The following is a 14,495-nucleotide window of genomic DNA, read 5'->3' as shown; positions in this document are numbered from 1 at the left end:
CAATGTTACCTCACTGTATCCCAGACCGACCCTGGCAGGTCGTGGCAACCGATCTGTTCATCTGGAACAACGAGGACTACATCGTAACAGTGGACTACTACAGCAGATACTTCGAACTCGACAAGCTTCACAGTACCACATCTGCAGCTGTGATACACAAGCTAAAAGCAGCCTTTGCCAGGCATGGCATTGTAGAGACTTTAATATCTGACAATGGGCCCTGTTACAAATCAAATGAGTTTGAATCCTTCACAAAAGCATGGGAGTTCACACATGTCACCACAAGCCCACATTACCCTCAAAGTAATGGCCTTGCTGAAAAATCTGTGCAGATTGCTAAATCACTCATGGACAAAGCAAAAGCAGACAAGAGAGACCCCTACCTCAGTCTCCTTGAATACCGCAACACTCCAGTTGACAACTTCAAATCACCAGCCCAGCTGTTGATGAGCCGCAGACTTCGCTCAACCCTTCCCAGCACCAACCAGCAGCTGCAACCTGAGGTCGTCAGCTACAATGAAATGCATGGAAAACGTGCACAGAGACAACAACAACAAAAGCGATACTACGACAGGTCAGCTAGACCACTGCCACCACTGATCGACGGAGAGTCAGTTAGAATCCAAGAGCATGGCCTCTGGAAACCAGCAGTCGTCATCCAGCCAGCTGACACTGAACGTTCATATTACGTCCGCACAGCAGAAGGAGCAGTGTACCGCCGCAATCGTTGTCACTTACTGAACACAAAAGAACAACACACTGATGAGATGAACTGTTCCCCTGAAAGAGAACGTGATGGACTAAACACACACACAGCACAACATACACCATACTTACCTGCAACACCACAAGAGCTGTTGACTGACACAGAAGCATGCTCAACATCATATCGCACAAGGTCAGGAAGAGAGGTCAAGCCCAGAGCTGTCCTCGACCTGTGAAATGTCAAAGGGTGTAGGCGGATCGCTGCCCTAAAAGAGTTCCAGACTGTAAACTTGTTATTGAAAGTTCACTTGAAATGCTTTAGTATTGTATTTGTTTGAAATGTTAAGATGTCATTTCTACAGTGAAAGCTGAGTTGCTGAGAATCCTTTGTTCTAAAAGTAACAGTATGTTGGATCATTGTTTCAGAGTCTATGTTGATTCAGTTGGTGTATTATGCAATATAAATGGTTACTTACCTTGAGTTCAAACTACAGAGCATGTATTCAAAAGAAAAGCTTAGAATATGTAAACATTTGTATTTTGTTTTAAAAGAAGGGGGATGTAATATTCATATGTGAATACATACTGAATTATAATTGGATGCATTTTACCGCCGTATCCTACTGTTCAGTGATTGGTTAAGACCACCCAGACGGTTAGGGCATAGTCAGTTGATCGTGGTTGGAGATAGGCGAACATGTAGTTGTAGCTAGTTAATAAAGAGTTATGTTAAGAAACATCCTGTAGTTCTGCGTTTTATTATTTGTACAAAGCGTACAAAACAAGACAAGTACTGTCTTAAAAACAGGGGCACAAACTCTGCAGTTGTTGTTGTTTTAAAGGGGCATTCTACTTCAGTTCTACACTTGAATATGTTGTTCAGTAATTGTAGGAATTGTTTAAGGGGCAATCTGCCATTGGTACATATGTTTTTGGGACTTCGATGTATTGAATTCTCATTCTCCATGTGGTCTACGTTAAAGTTCACCTCATCTAATATAACAGGCTTTTAAAATCTACTTAAAATATCAAAGGGATGTTAAAGGCACCCATTTCGTAAACGACCCTTTTACATTTGCATCAAACAATATTTTATAAAATCATGATGAAAGTGGCAATTTTAGGCCCTTTTTAGACATATTCATGCCTCTTGTAAGACCCAATGATTGTAATAGAAGATCATAAGTTTACCATCTGTTTGATGTTCTCATTCACACAGGACAGAGACATGACTATTGTGGATCCTCTGGGAAGCCTCAACAACATCCTGATGCTGACGAGGCAGAGAAGAGTCTCTCCAGATCAGAACACCAGATGGTACAGCTTGGTCTGGTCTAGCATACAGCTTGCTCTATCTGGGTCTGGGCTGGGTTTCTGTAAAGCACTTTATGACAACAGTGACATCAGCATCCATAATGATATGTGTCTGTGTCCCCTCTTTATGGTTACCAGGACAACGCTAGCCCTTCCTCCCTCCCGGAGTCCCTGTGTCGTGCCTCTCCCGGTAGCACCTTATTGCTGGGTATGAAGAGGTTGTCTGTGCTGCTGGTGGACTGCAGGAAAACAACGGGGCTGAGTGGAACTGTGAGAGGAGGAGAAGAGAAGAAAGGATCAGATTTGACTCATCAAAGTAAGTGCTGTAGTTTAGTTTGAACAAATACAATAGATCTGCCCACTGGTATCTGTTACCAGGACAACCAGCAGAGTTCTGTTAGTTCTGGGATTGAACCTGGGTCTGTAGTGACACCTCAAACACTGCAATGCAGTGCCTCATCCGGTAGGGTGGCGTTGGTTTCTGCGACGTGACTAGTTTTAATTTTTGTATTCCGTGACCGTTAGAAGCCCCTGACGCATGTCCGACTCACTAAATAAGTCTTCAACATTTCTATGATTACTGGACAGACTGACTACCACCACATGGACAGACTGACTACCACCACATGGACAGACTGACTACCACCACATGGACAGACTGACTACCACCACATGGACAGACTGACTACTACCACATGGACAGACTGACTACTACCACATGGACAGACTGACTAGTACCACATGGACAGACTGACTACCACCACATGGACAGACTGACTACTACCACCACATGGACAGACTGACTACTACCACATGGACAGACTGACTACTACCACATGGACAGACTGACTACTACCACATGGTCAGACTGACTACTATCACATGGACAGACTGACTACTACCACATGGACATGCTGACTACTACCACATGGACAGACTGACTACTACCACATGGACAGAACTCATTAGTGTGTTTGTGTCAGACTGACTACCACATGGACAGACTGACTACTACCACATGGACAGACTGACTACTACCACATGGACAGACTGACTACTACCACAGGGACAGACTGACTAGTACCACATGGACAGACTGACTACTACCACATGGTCAGACTGACTACTACCACATGGTCAGACTGACTACTACCACATGGACAGACTGACTACTACCACATGGACAGACTGACTACTACCACATGGACAGACTGACTACTACCACATGGACAGACTGACTACTACCACATGGACAGACTGACTACTACCACATGGACAGACTGACTACTACCACATGGACAGACTGACTACTACCACATGGACAGACTGACTACTACCACATGGACAGACTGACTACTACCACATGGACAGACTGACTACTACCACATGGACAGACTGACTACTACCACATGGACAGACTGACTACTACCACATGGACAGACTGACTACTACCACATGGACAGACTGACTACTACCACATGGTCAGACTGACTACTACCACATGGACAGACTGACTAGTACCACATGGACAGACTGACTACCACCACATGGTCAGACTGACTACTACCACATGGACAGACTGACTACTACCACATGGACAGACTGACTGCTACCACATGGACAGACTGCATTAGTGTGTTTGAGGGGAGCATGCTGTTTATTTAGTCAGGCATTGACCACATTATTCTGACATATTTTAGAATGTTAATTATGTGACCGTCAATGTAAAATACCGTTGGGTAGGCTTATTAAAAGATCATTTTTTTAGCCTGCTGGGTTGAGTTTTTAATCCTGTAGGCTATTACACAATTCAACTTAAAATGTAGGTTTTTGAAAATTACAATGAAGTGCTTGACAAAGTCCTGAAGTCCTTGAATTTGACTGGAAGAACCCGGTATGGGCTGCTTGCTCAGCCAGCAAAATGAAAGATAAAATCACCTGCTATTGAAATTATGCATCATTCACTTTCCTGCTGGATCGTCTCCCTGGACAATTTTTTTTGCTTTCTTTTATCAGGCCAGTAAATTTCAGCTGAACCCAGTGTGCCACTGGTAAATGTACCTGAATGTTGAACCCAGTGTGTGCGTGTAGGGTCTATATGTCTACCACTCCGTGTAGCCGTTAGCGATGCTAATGTATTCAGGTAAGACTGAAAGACAATTACAAGGTAACTACAAAGTAGCCTATGCCTACCTGGCAGAATCGTGATTATTTGCATCAATCCGGTGGCTATTTTGTTTGAAAAATATCCCATTGCACCTGCATTACAGACAGACTGGTGTCTGGTGGCACTTCAATTAAAGGGTAACTACACAAAACAAATCACATTTCTCAGATCTCAAAAATGGCACTGTTGTGGTTGTCTCACCAAGCTACCTTAAGATGGATGCACTAACTGAGGGAAACTGTATTTACTATCACTGTTGTGGTTGTCTCACCTAGCTACCTTAAGATGGATGCACTAACTGAGGGAAACTGTATTTACTGTTGTGGTTGTCTCACCTAGCTACCTTAAGATGGATGCACTAACTGAGGGAAACTGTATTTACTATCACTGTTGTGGTTGTCTCACCAAGCTACCTTAAGATGATGCACTAACAAGTTGCTCTGGATAGTGACCATACTATTCCCTTAAAGCCACACAGTGTAAAATACATGGGTCATGTAAACAATAGAGCACATGCATCACATGCTAAGAGCACTTGACTGTAAGTCTCTCTGGATAAGAGCGTCTGCTAAATGACTAAAATGTACGTGGAGATTTCATTCAGGTCTCCCTGTTTTAACCACTCTGTTTGTCTTTAACAGAAGAGAGACCTGACTCAGAGGAACCAGACATGTCTGAACCAGCGAGACGACACCACTGTTCAGTGTAGAAAGAGTTATACCCGTTTATGGTGCCTGAAAAACCATAAGAGAACACATGCAGAGAAGAAGTCTTACAACTGTTCCCAGTGTGGAAAGAGTTTTAACCATTTAGGGAGCCTTAAAAACCACAAGAGAACACATGCAGAGAAGAAGTCTTACAACTGCTCTCAGTGTGCAAAGAGTTTTACTCATTTATGTAACCTAAAATCGCATGAGAGACGACACACAGGAGATAAGCCTTACCAATGCTCTCAGTGTGGTAAGCGATTTATTGAGTCAACAGAACTGAAAGTTCATAAGAGAATACACACAGGGGAAAAACCATTCCAATGCTCTCAGTGTGTAAAGACATTTTCCCGACCAGGGGACCTGAAATCACATGAGAGAATACACACAGGGGAAAAGCCATACCATTGTTCCCATTGTGAAAAGAGTTTCAGCTGGTCAGGGACACTGAAAGAGCATGAGAGAATACACACAGGAGAAAAACCATTCCAATGCTCTCAATGTGGAAAGGGTTTTACCCAGTCAGGGAGCCTGAAAACACATGAGAGAATGCACACAGGAGAAAAGCCTTTCCATTGCTCCCAGTGTGGAAAGAGTTTTACCCAATTAAGGGCCCTGAAAGAGCATAAAATAATACATACACTCTTCATGTCACTCATTTTCAGAGGACCTGAAATCACATGAGAGAAAAGAGAGGCTGTGTTCTGACTGAGAATTTGTGTTTTTGTCATGAAATCTAATTGTATATTAAATCATACTCACAACTAGGCCTACATTTGTTTTTCTCTTTTCATCTTGAGGTCATGTGATAGGGGCAGGTCAGATTTGAACAACTACATTTTCTATTTTGTTTTGTTTATAAACTTTGATTGATTGAATACAAACTATTAGCTTGAACATTTTATCATTTGGATATTTCAAAATGTAACTTAACATATAGATGAATATAATTTGCTTTTTTTAAATTCTGACCTTGATTCTTTAACCTTGCAACATATTTAATTTGGTTTTGGTTTTTCATCGAGTAAATTTGTGTACTATTCATCAAGACAAAGGAGTATGAAACTGTGATTACTTGTTCTGATAAAATGTTAATATTTGAGTAATTTAGCAGACGCTCTTATCCAGAGAGACTTACAGGAGCAATTAGGGTTAAGTTCCTTGTTCAAGGACACATCGACAGATATATCAGCTCGTCGGCTGGGGGATTCTAACCATCGACCTTTCAGTTACTGGCCCAACATTAGACTGCCTAAAGTCTTTGCAGATCTGAGGTGATCTTCACCCTGGCAGATTGCCGTTCTACTGATGGAGAATGGAACCACTAAAACAGATCTGAGGTGATCTTCACCCTGGCAGATTGCTGTTCTACTGATGGAGAATGGAACCACTAAAACAGATCTGAGGTGATCTTCACCCTGGCAGATTGCCGTTCTACTGATGGAGAATGGAACCACTAAAACAGATCTGAGGTGATCTTCACCCTGGCAGATTGCTGTTCTACTGATGGAGAATGGAACCACTAAAACAGATCTGAGGTGATCTTCACCCTGGCAGATTGCTGTTCTACTGATGGAGAATGGAACCACTAAAACAGATCTGAGGTGATCTTCACCCTGGCAGATTGCTGTTCTACTGATGGAGAATGGAACCACTAAAACAGATCTGAGGTGATCTTCACCCTGGCAGATTGCCGTTCTACTGATGGAGAATGGAACCACTAAAACAGGCACCATCTCAAGTCAATCCAGGCGACATTTCAGGCCACGCCCACAGTATAAAAACATAATGACACGAGGACATCCAGGGGTTAAGAACACTGATCTTTTGCTACAGAGGCCAACCTATTATTTTAAACAGACTTTATTATCTACAATCATACACTACATGACCAAAAGTATGTGGACACCTGCTCATCGAACATCTCATTCCACAATCATTTGCATAAATATGGAATTGGTCTCCCCCCTTTGCTGCTATAACAGCATTCACTCTAATGGGAATTGCGTTCCACTAGATGTTGGAACATTGCTGCGGGGACTTGCTTCCATTCAGCCACAAGAGCATTAGTGAGGTTTGGCACTGATGTTGGGTGATTAGGCCTGGCTCGCAGTCGGCCTAAGGTCATTGGCCATAGATATAAAGTGACTTGATGTCATTCGATCTACAGTAGCTAGCTGTCATCATCAGTTGTCATCAAGTCGACAATCTACTTGCAAATCCTTTTTAATCCTTGTCATATGAAGAGAAATTACAGATAAAACATATAGGTGCTCATCGACCATTGTACATAAAGATTTAACAACTAGTTGGAAATTGCAAATTCAACTATTTATTTTTACATTTAACTAGGCAAGTATGTTAAGAACAAATCCTTATCTTCAGGGGCATAACGACAGATTTTTACCTTTCAGTTCGGGGATTCGATCTTGCAACCTTTCGGTTACTAGTCCAACGCTCTAACCACTAGGCATCAATGAGTCGTTTGGAAGGAAACAATGACTAACTGCAAGCATTGCAAAGAAACCACTAATGTTAGCCTGCTGTTCAATGGAGTGGCTGTGGTGCCAGACTTTGATGACAGAATTTGCCCACAAAGGACCGCTGCGCCACCTTCACAAGGTGAGTCAAACGTGTGTCTTATGCTGCTGCACACATGATGTGATATGCAAGGGAGACATATATACTGTAGCTAAGAAAGTAATATTAAGTGTATGTTGTGTAGTAAACTGTTAGTAGCCCATGTGCCTCACCCTAATAATTTGGTCTATTTTCACATCGTTCGTGGCCCGGTGTGGGCTTGTTTGGCTACTTGTTTGTACAGCTTTGACAGGTCTGATTGTTATGTATGGTACGACGTGCGAAGTGGTTCCGTAGGAGGCTGACTGCAGCAGTGAATGTAGGAGCCGATTCAAGCGCTCTGAAAATCCTCTGTACCGAGGCAGTGACGGAGCAGTGCTGTCCTCCGCTTGTCGGAGATTGTAGAAAAGTCCATAGCTTCGATATAAGTGTTAAAGCTATCAAGCCAGTTATTCCACGGGACTGGAGGTTCGCCAGGCACGGCGAGGAATGGTGCCGGCGGTGGTAAACAGAATTCATCCCATCCTCGTCGCCAATGTTATATCTAGCCTAGCTGTAGAAGAACGCACGTCTGCACGGTTTCACATTGTACATCACTCTGTCGTTTAATGACATGTGCCACTCATCCTGACAACCCATTCATCCGTAAAGCAGCACACTGTCGTAAACCATAACAACGTACAGTATGACGTACAGCACGTCGTACCATACATAACACTGATATTATTGGTGGTGCTTGGCTTGTACATGCAAATTCAGCACACACAACATTCTATAATGTAATTGTGTTATTTGACGTGTCAAATTAAATGTTTATTTAAAGCGTCAAATAGTGTTATATTACGCATATTTTTTTGACACGCAAAGATCCAAACGGCGTTCAATATGCCTCACCCTAATACTTTGGTCTATTTTCACCTCTTAAATTTTGCCTCCTGTTCTAACTTGGTGGTGAACAAATAGCCTATAACCTGTTTTAGAGAAATGGAATTATCGAATATTGTAAGAGCTTTCATTGTCTGTTTATATGCCCCATTTATTTATCCTACGGTTCTAACTTGTACATGGGGTATACTGTAAGAGCGGCCCATGTTCTGAATTCTGTCGCTGTACATTTCAAAAGTGTTGAACAAATAGTTATCTTGACTATGTCAGTCGTCGCTCGCTCATTAATGTCTTAGTCGAAATGACGGATTGCCTCTTATCCCTTATGCCATAGTTTGTACATCTCACTCGTCAGTAGAAACCACATTTGTTTAAGCAAGTCAGCCATATCAGCTATGTTTTTTTTAAGGCAGTAAATGAGGCTGAATGAACTGTTTCGCTGCCAAACAAGGCTCCATTGATAGCCAGGTGTAACAGTGGTAAGGTGTTGGGACTCTGTTGAGAACACACACAGGAGAAAAGCCTTATGCCAGTGTGGAAAGAGTTTTAGTCAGTTAGGGAACCTGAAAAGTCATAAGCAAATACACTCTGGAGAGAAGCCTTACTCCTGTTCCCATTGTGGAAAAAGTATTAGGTGGTTAGGGACTCTGAAATCACATGAGCGAATGCACACACAAAAAAAGCTCTATCAATGTTCCTTGTGTGGAAAGCGGTTAACCCAGTTAGAAGCCCTGATTATGCATGACAGGACACACACAGGAGGGGATAAGACCTACCACTGCTCCCAGTGTGGAAAGAGATTTAACTGGTTAACGCACCTGAATAAGCATGAAATAATACATACACAGGAGGAGAAGACATACCACTGCTCTCATTGTGGAAAGACATTTTCCCAGTCAGAGGACCTGAAATCACATGAGAGAATAGAGAGGCTGTGTTCTGACTTGTGTTTTTGACTGAGAATGTGTTTTTGTTTAATCCTCATGCAATCAAATTGTATATATGAAACCAAAATAGGTTTACTTTTGTTGTTGTTTCTTCATTTTGAGACATGATCATGTCTAATACCAGATTAAATATTTTAATATGTCTATTTGGTTTTGATTATGAGCTTTTATTGATTTGATACAAGTATAAACCCTCTTATGTTGTTCATCATATGATTTTCTATTGCAAAATGTCAATTATTATATAAGTAAGTAAGTAGCCTTGCACAAGCCTTTGTGTTTGTATTTATTATGGATCCCCCCAACTCTTCCTGGGGTCCAGCAAAATGAAGGCAGTTAAACATTTTAAAAACATTACAAAACATTCAAAACACATTTCACAACATATTAAGTGTGTGCCCTCAGGCCTCTACTCTACTACCACATATCTAGAACACAACATCCATGTGTACATTTGTGTATAGACCCCGACTTTCCAACCTGAAGATCACTGACGTCATGATTTGACCTTGTTTCCAGTTGTCTTGAGAGTCCCATTATTCCACCATGTCAAAGAAAACACTGTTGATGATTGCAAAAACGATTTGATGAATGCAACATATTTTTCTGGATTAAAATAATATTCATATTTTTTAACTGTGTTAGCTACTAATGGACGTTCATTATATACAGTGAGGGAAAAAGGTATTTCATCCCCTGCTGATTTTGTACGTTTGCCCACTGACAAAGAAATGATCGGTCTATAATTTTAATGGTAGGTTTATTTGAACAGTGAGAGACAGAACAACAACAAAAAAATCCAGAGAAACACATGTCAAAAATGTTATAAATTAATTTGCATTTTAATGAGGGAAATAAGTATTTGACCCCTCTGCAAAACATGACTTAGTACTTGGTGGCAAAACCCTTGTTGGCAATCACAGATGTCAGATGTTTCTTGTAGTTGGCCACCAGATTTGCACACATCTCAGGAGGGATTTTGTCCCACTCCTCTTTGCAGATCTTCTCCAAGTCATTAAGGTTTCGAGGCTGACGTTTGGCAACTCGAACCTTCAGCTCCCTCCACAGATTTTCTATGGGATTAAGGTCTGGAGACTGGCTAGGCCACTCCAGGACCTTAATGTGCTTCTTCTTGAGCCACTCCTTTGTTGCCTTGGCCGTGTGTTTTGGGTCATTGTCATGCTGGAATACCCATTCACGACCCATTTTCGATGCCCTGGCTGAGGGAAGGAGGTTCTCACCCAAGATTTGACGGTACATGGCCCCGTTCATCGTCCCTTTGATGCGGTGAAGTTGTCCTGTCCCCTTGCAGAAAAACACCCCCAAAGCATAATGTTTCCACCTACATGTTTGACGGTGGGCATGGTGTTCTTGGGGTCATAGGCAACATTCCTCCTCCTCCAAACACAGCGAGTTGAGTTGATGCCCAAGAGCTCCATTTTGGTCTCATCTGACCACAACACTTTCACCCAGTTGTCCTCTGAATCATTCAGATGTTCATTGGCAAACTTCAGACGGGCATGTATATGTGCTTTCTTGAGCAAGGGGACCTTGAGGGCGCTGCAGGATTTCAGTCCTTCGCGGCGTAGTGTGTTACCAATTGTTTTCTTGGTGACTATGGTCCCAGCTGCCTTGAGATCATTGACAAGATCCTCCCGTGTAGTTCTGGGCTGATTCCTCACCGTTCTCATGATCATTGCAACTCCACGAGGTGAGATCTTGCATGGAGCCCCAGGCCAAGGGAGATTGATAGTTATTTGGTGTTTCTTCCATTTGCGAATAATCGCATCAACTGTTGTCACCTTCTCACCAAGCTGCTTGGCGATGGTCTTGTAGCCCATTCCAGCCTTGTGTAGGTCTACAATCTTGTCCCTGACATCCTTGGAGAGCTCTTTGGTCTTGGCCATGGTGGAGAGTTTGGAATCTGATTGATTGATTGCTTCTGTGGACAGGTGTCTTTTATACAGGTAACAAGCTGAGATTAGGAGCACTCCCTTTAAGAGTGTGCTCCTAATCTCAACTCGTTACCTGTATAAAAGACACCTGGGAGCCAGAAATCTTTCTGATTGAAATGGGGTCAAATACTTATTTCCCTCATTAAAATGCAAATCAATTTATAACATTTTTGACATGCGTTTTTCTGGATATTTTTGTTGTTATTCTGTCTCTCACTGTTCAAATAAACCTACCATTAAAATTATAGACTGATCCTTTCTTTGTCAGTGGGCAAACGTACAAAATCAGCAGGGAATCAAATACTTTTTTTCCCTCACTGTCCATCTATGTATTGTTACACCATGCAGGAGGAGTAAAGACCTAGTCTGTTCATTTTAATATTATCTGTTAGTCTACTTGAATTAATATGAAATTGCCTTATGCACAGTTCAGACGCTAAATTTATGGCGATTTGAACTGAATAGAAAAATAACAACAGTAAACATGTTGACCCGCCATGTTGACCGGTTTGGCCAATCAGTGTAATTTAGCAAATGTCGGATCTATGGCAAGACGCATCATTAACCCAGGTTTTGTCAAAGTTGGGCCAGTGGTGTCAGATACTATACTAATTGTGTGCCAAATTTCACCACTCTGAGTCAAACAGATCACTACCGTGTGGTAGATATGAATGTTCTTGCATATATTGAGTCTTGACAGTGTCTGCAACATGTTGTTACAATACGAATATCCTTGACTGATTTCTATGCCTTTATGTGCCAGACAACGCCCACCTGCAGTATTGGTCAAATAGCAGCCATTTTATTTTAGGTACAAGTCTGGAAAATATTTCGTTTTTAGAGATTTTTGGCCATAGATGCCACATATCAAGTTTGGTGCAGATTGATCATTCGGTGCCAGAAGAGTAGAGTTTTCAGTGTTTTCCACAAAATTCAAAAGTTAACACAGCCACAAAGTCAGAAGGTCTGCCTACTTGACCAATCAGATGAGGAGTGTATTCCGATTTGCGTGAAACACATTTTTTTAAATTACATTCGGAAAGCATTCAGACCCCTTGCCTTTTCCACATTTTGTGACGTTACAGCCTTATTCTAAAATGGATTAAATATATACAAATGCTCATCAATCTACACACAATACCCCATAATGACAAAGCGAAAACAGATTTTTAGAAATGTTTGCAAAAAATGAAATAATTTGTTTAATTATTCAGACCCTTTGCTATGAGTCTCGAGAATGACCTCCGGTGCATCCTGTTTCCGTTGACCATCCTTGAGATGTTTCTCCAACTTCATTGGGAGTCCAGCTGTGGTAAATTCAATTGATTGGACATGATTTTATATATAAGGTCCCACCGTTGAAAGTGCATGTCAGAGCAAAAACCAAGCCATGAGGTTGAACGTAGAGCTCTGAGACAGGATTGTGTTGAGGCACAGATCTAGGGAAGGGTACCAAAACATGTCTGCAGCATTGAAGGTCCCCAGGAACACAGTGGCCTCCATCATTCTTAAATGGAAGAAGTTTGGTAGCACCAAGACTCTTCCTAGAGTTGGCCGCCCGGCCAAACTGAGCAATCAGGGGAGAAGGGCCTTGGTCAGGGAGGTGATCGAGGGAAAGATGAACTGAGAAAAAGTACAGAGAGATTCTTGATGAAAACCTGCTCCAGAGCGCTCAGGACCTCAGACTGGGGCAAAGGTTCACCTTCCAACAGAACAATGACCCTAAGCACACAGCCAAGACAACGCAGGAGTGGCTTCGGGCCAAGTCTCTGAATGTCATTGAGTGGCCCAGCCAGAGTCCGGACTTGAACTTGATTGAACATCTCTGGAGAGACCTGAAAATAGCTGTGCAGCGACGCTCCCCATCCAACCTGACAGAGCTTGAGAGGATCTGCAGAGAACAATGAGAGAAACTCCCCAAATATAGGTTAGCCAAGCTTGTAGCGTCATACCCAAGAAGACTCAAGGCTGTAATTGCTGCCCAAGGTTCTTCAACAAAGTACTGAGTCTGAATTTTTATGTAAATGTCATATGTATTTTTATTTTATACATTTGATCATTTCAAACAACCTGTTTTTTTGCTTTGTCATTATCGGGTATTGTGTGTATATTGATGACGGAAAAAAACAAACAGTTTAATCAATTTTAGAACAAGGCTGTAACGTAACAAAATGTGGAAAAAGTCAAGCAGTCTGAATGCTTTCTGAATGCTCTGTATCTCGAGTTCAAGTTTGAGAACCAAATATCTAAATACATCCAGGAAAAATAATTGGGAATGTCACTAACATTCATAACATTGAGAAAGGACCAATGTCCCTAACATTCATAACATTGAGAAAGGACCAATGTCACTAACATCCATAACATTGAGGAAGGACCAATGTCCCTAACATTCATAACATTGAGAAAGGACCAATGTCCCTAACATCCATAACATTGAGAAAGGACCAATGTCCCTAACATTCATAACATTGAGGAAGGACCATTTTTTGGTCAAAAGGGTAAGTAGTATGCTCTTGTTTCAGATGCCTAGTAGCTAACTGTTAATAGCCTCATCTAAAATGAGTTCGCTAGCTGGCATCAGGGATTCCATTCCAAGCACAGAGGAGTTATTCTACTGGATAGAGAAACGTTGTTAGTTTCCATACAAGCCTTTCATTCTAATAGTAATATATCATGTTGTTAACCTTCTCCAGATGTCCAGCCTTTAACAGGAAAACAACAGTTGGGAGAGGAAAAGGATCCTATTTAAATGGGGTTCCATTTCAAGTTGTTGGCACAAAGACATATGAATGTCACCAAGAGGAAAGACAGACAAACAAAAGCCTAAAAGAAATTTAAGGCTGAAATTAACAAGAAGACTGTAATTGCAAAGACAGATCACTGTAATTTATACCATACATATTTACAACATTCATTTCATCTGACTTGTGTTCAATTACTAACTAACAATGGAATGTTCCTCAACAAAATGGAAGATGGGACTTTAAAACGGGTGTCCCAACTCTGTGGTCTCTAAAGATCCCATGGTACTGATGAAGCTGGTCAGCATACACACTCATCTGATTGGTCGAGGAGGCGGGCCTTCTGACTCTGTGGCTGTGGTAACTGGTGACGACCATGGGTCCCTGAGGAAAATTGGTTCCTTGTGAGGAGAGGGACCTATGTACCGAATTTCATGACTTTGAGTAAAACAGGGTGAATGGAGCATGACCTTTCAAAGTGTACATTTTCA

At 41.8% G+C, this 14,495-nt stretch overlaps 1 long non-coding RNA gene across 1 annotated transcript; it reads left to right on the top strand.

The window, feature by feature from the left end:
- Positions 1–1,884: 1,884 nt before the first annotated feature.
- LOC115177710 (uncharacterized) lies at positions 1,885–4,909 on the top strand. Its single transcript, XR_003872457.1, has 3 exons — positions 1,885–2,022; positions 2,158–2,335; positions 4,828–4,909. It is a non-coding gene; the product is annotated as an uncharacterized LOC115177710 (long non-coding RNA).
- The last annotated feature ends 9,586 nt before the right edge of the window (positions 4,910–14,495 follow it).

This window comes from Salmo trutta, chromosome 38 (genome assembly GCF_901001165.1).
Source record: "Salmo trutta chromosome 38, fSalTru1.1, whole genome shotgun sequence".
NCBI lineage: Eukaryota > Metazoa > Chordata > Actinopteri > Salmoniformes > Salmonidae > Salmo > Salmo trutta.
This window is presented reverse-complemented; position numbering and strand designations above follow the sequence as displayed.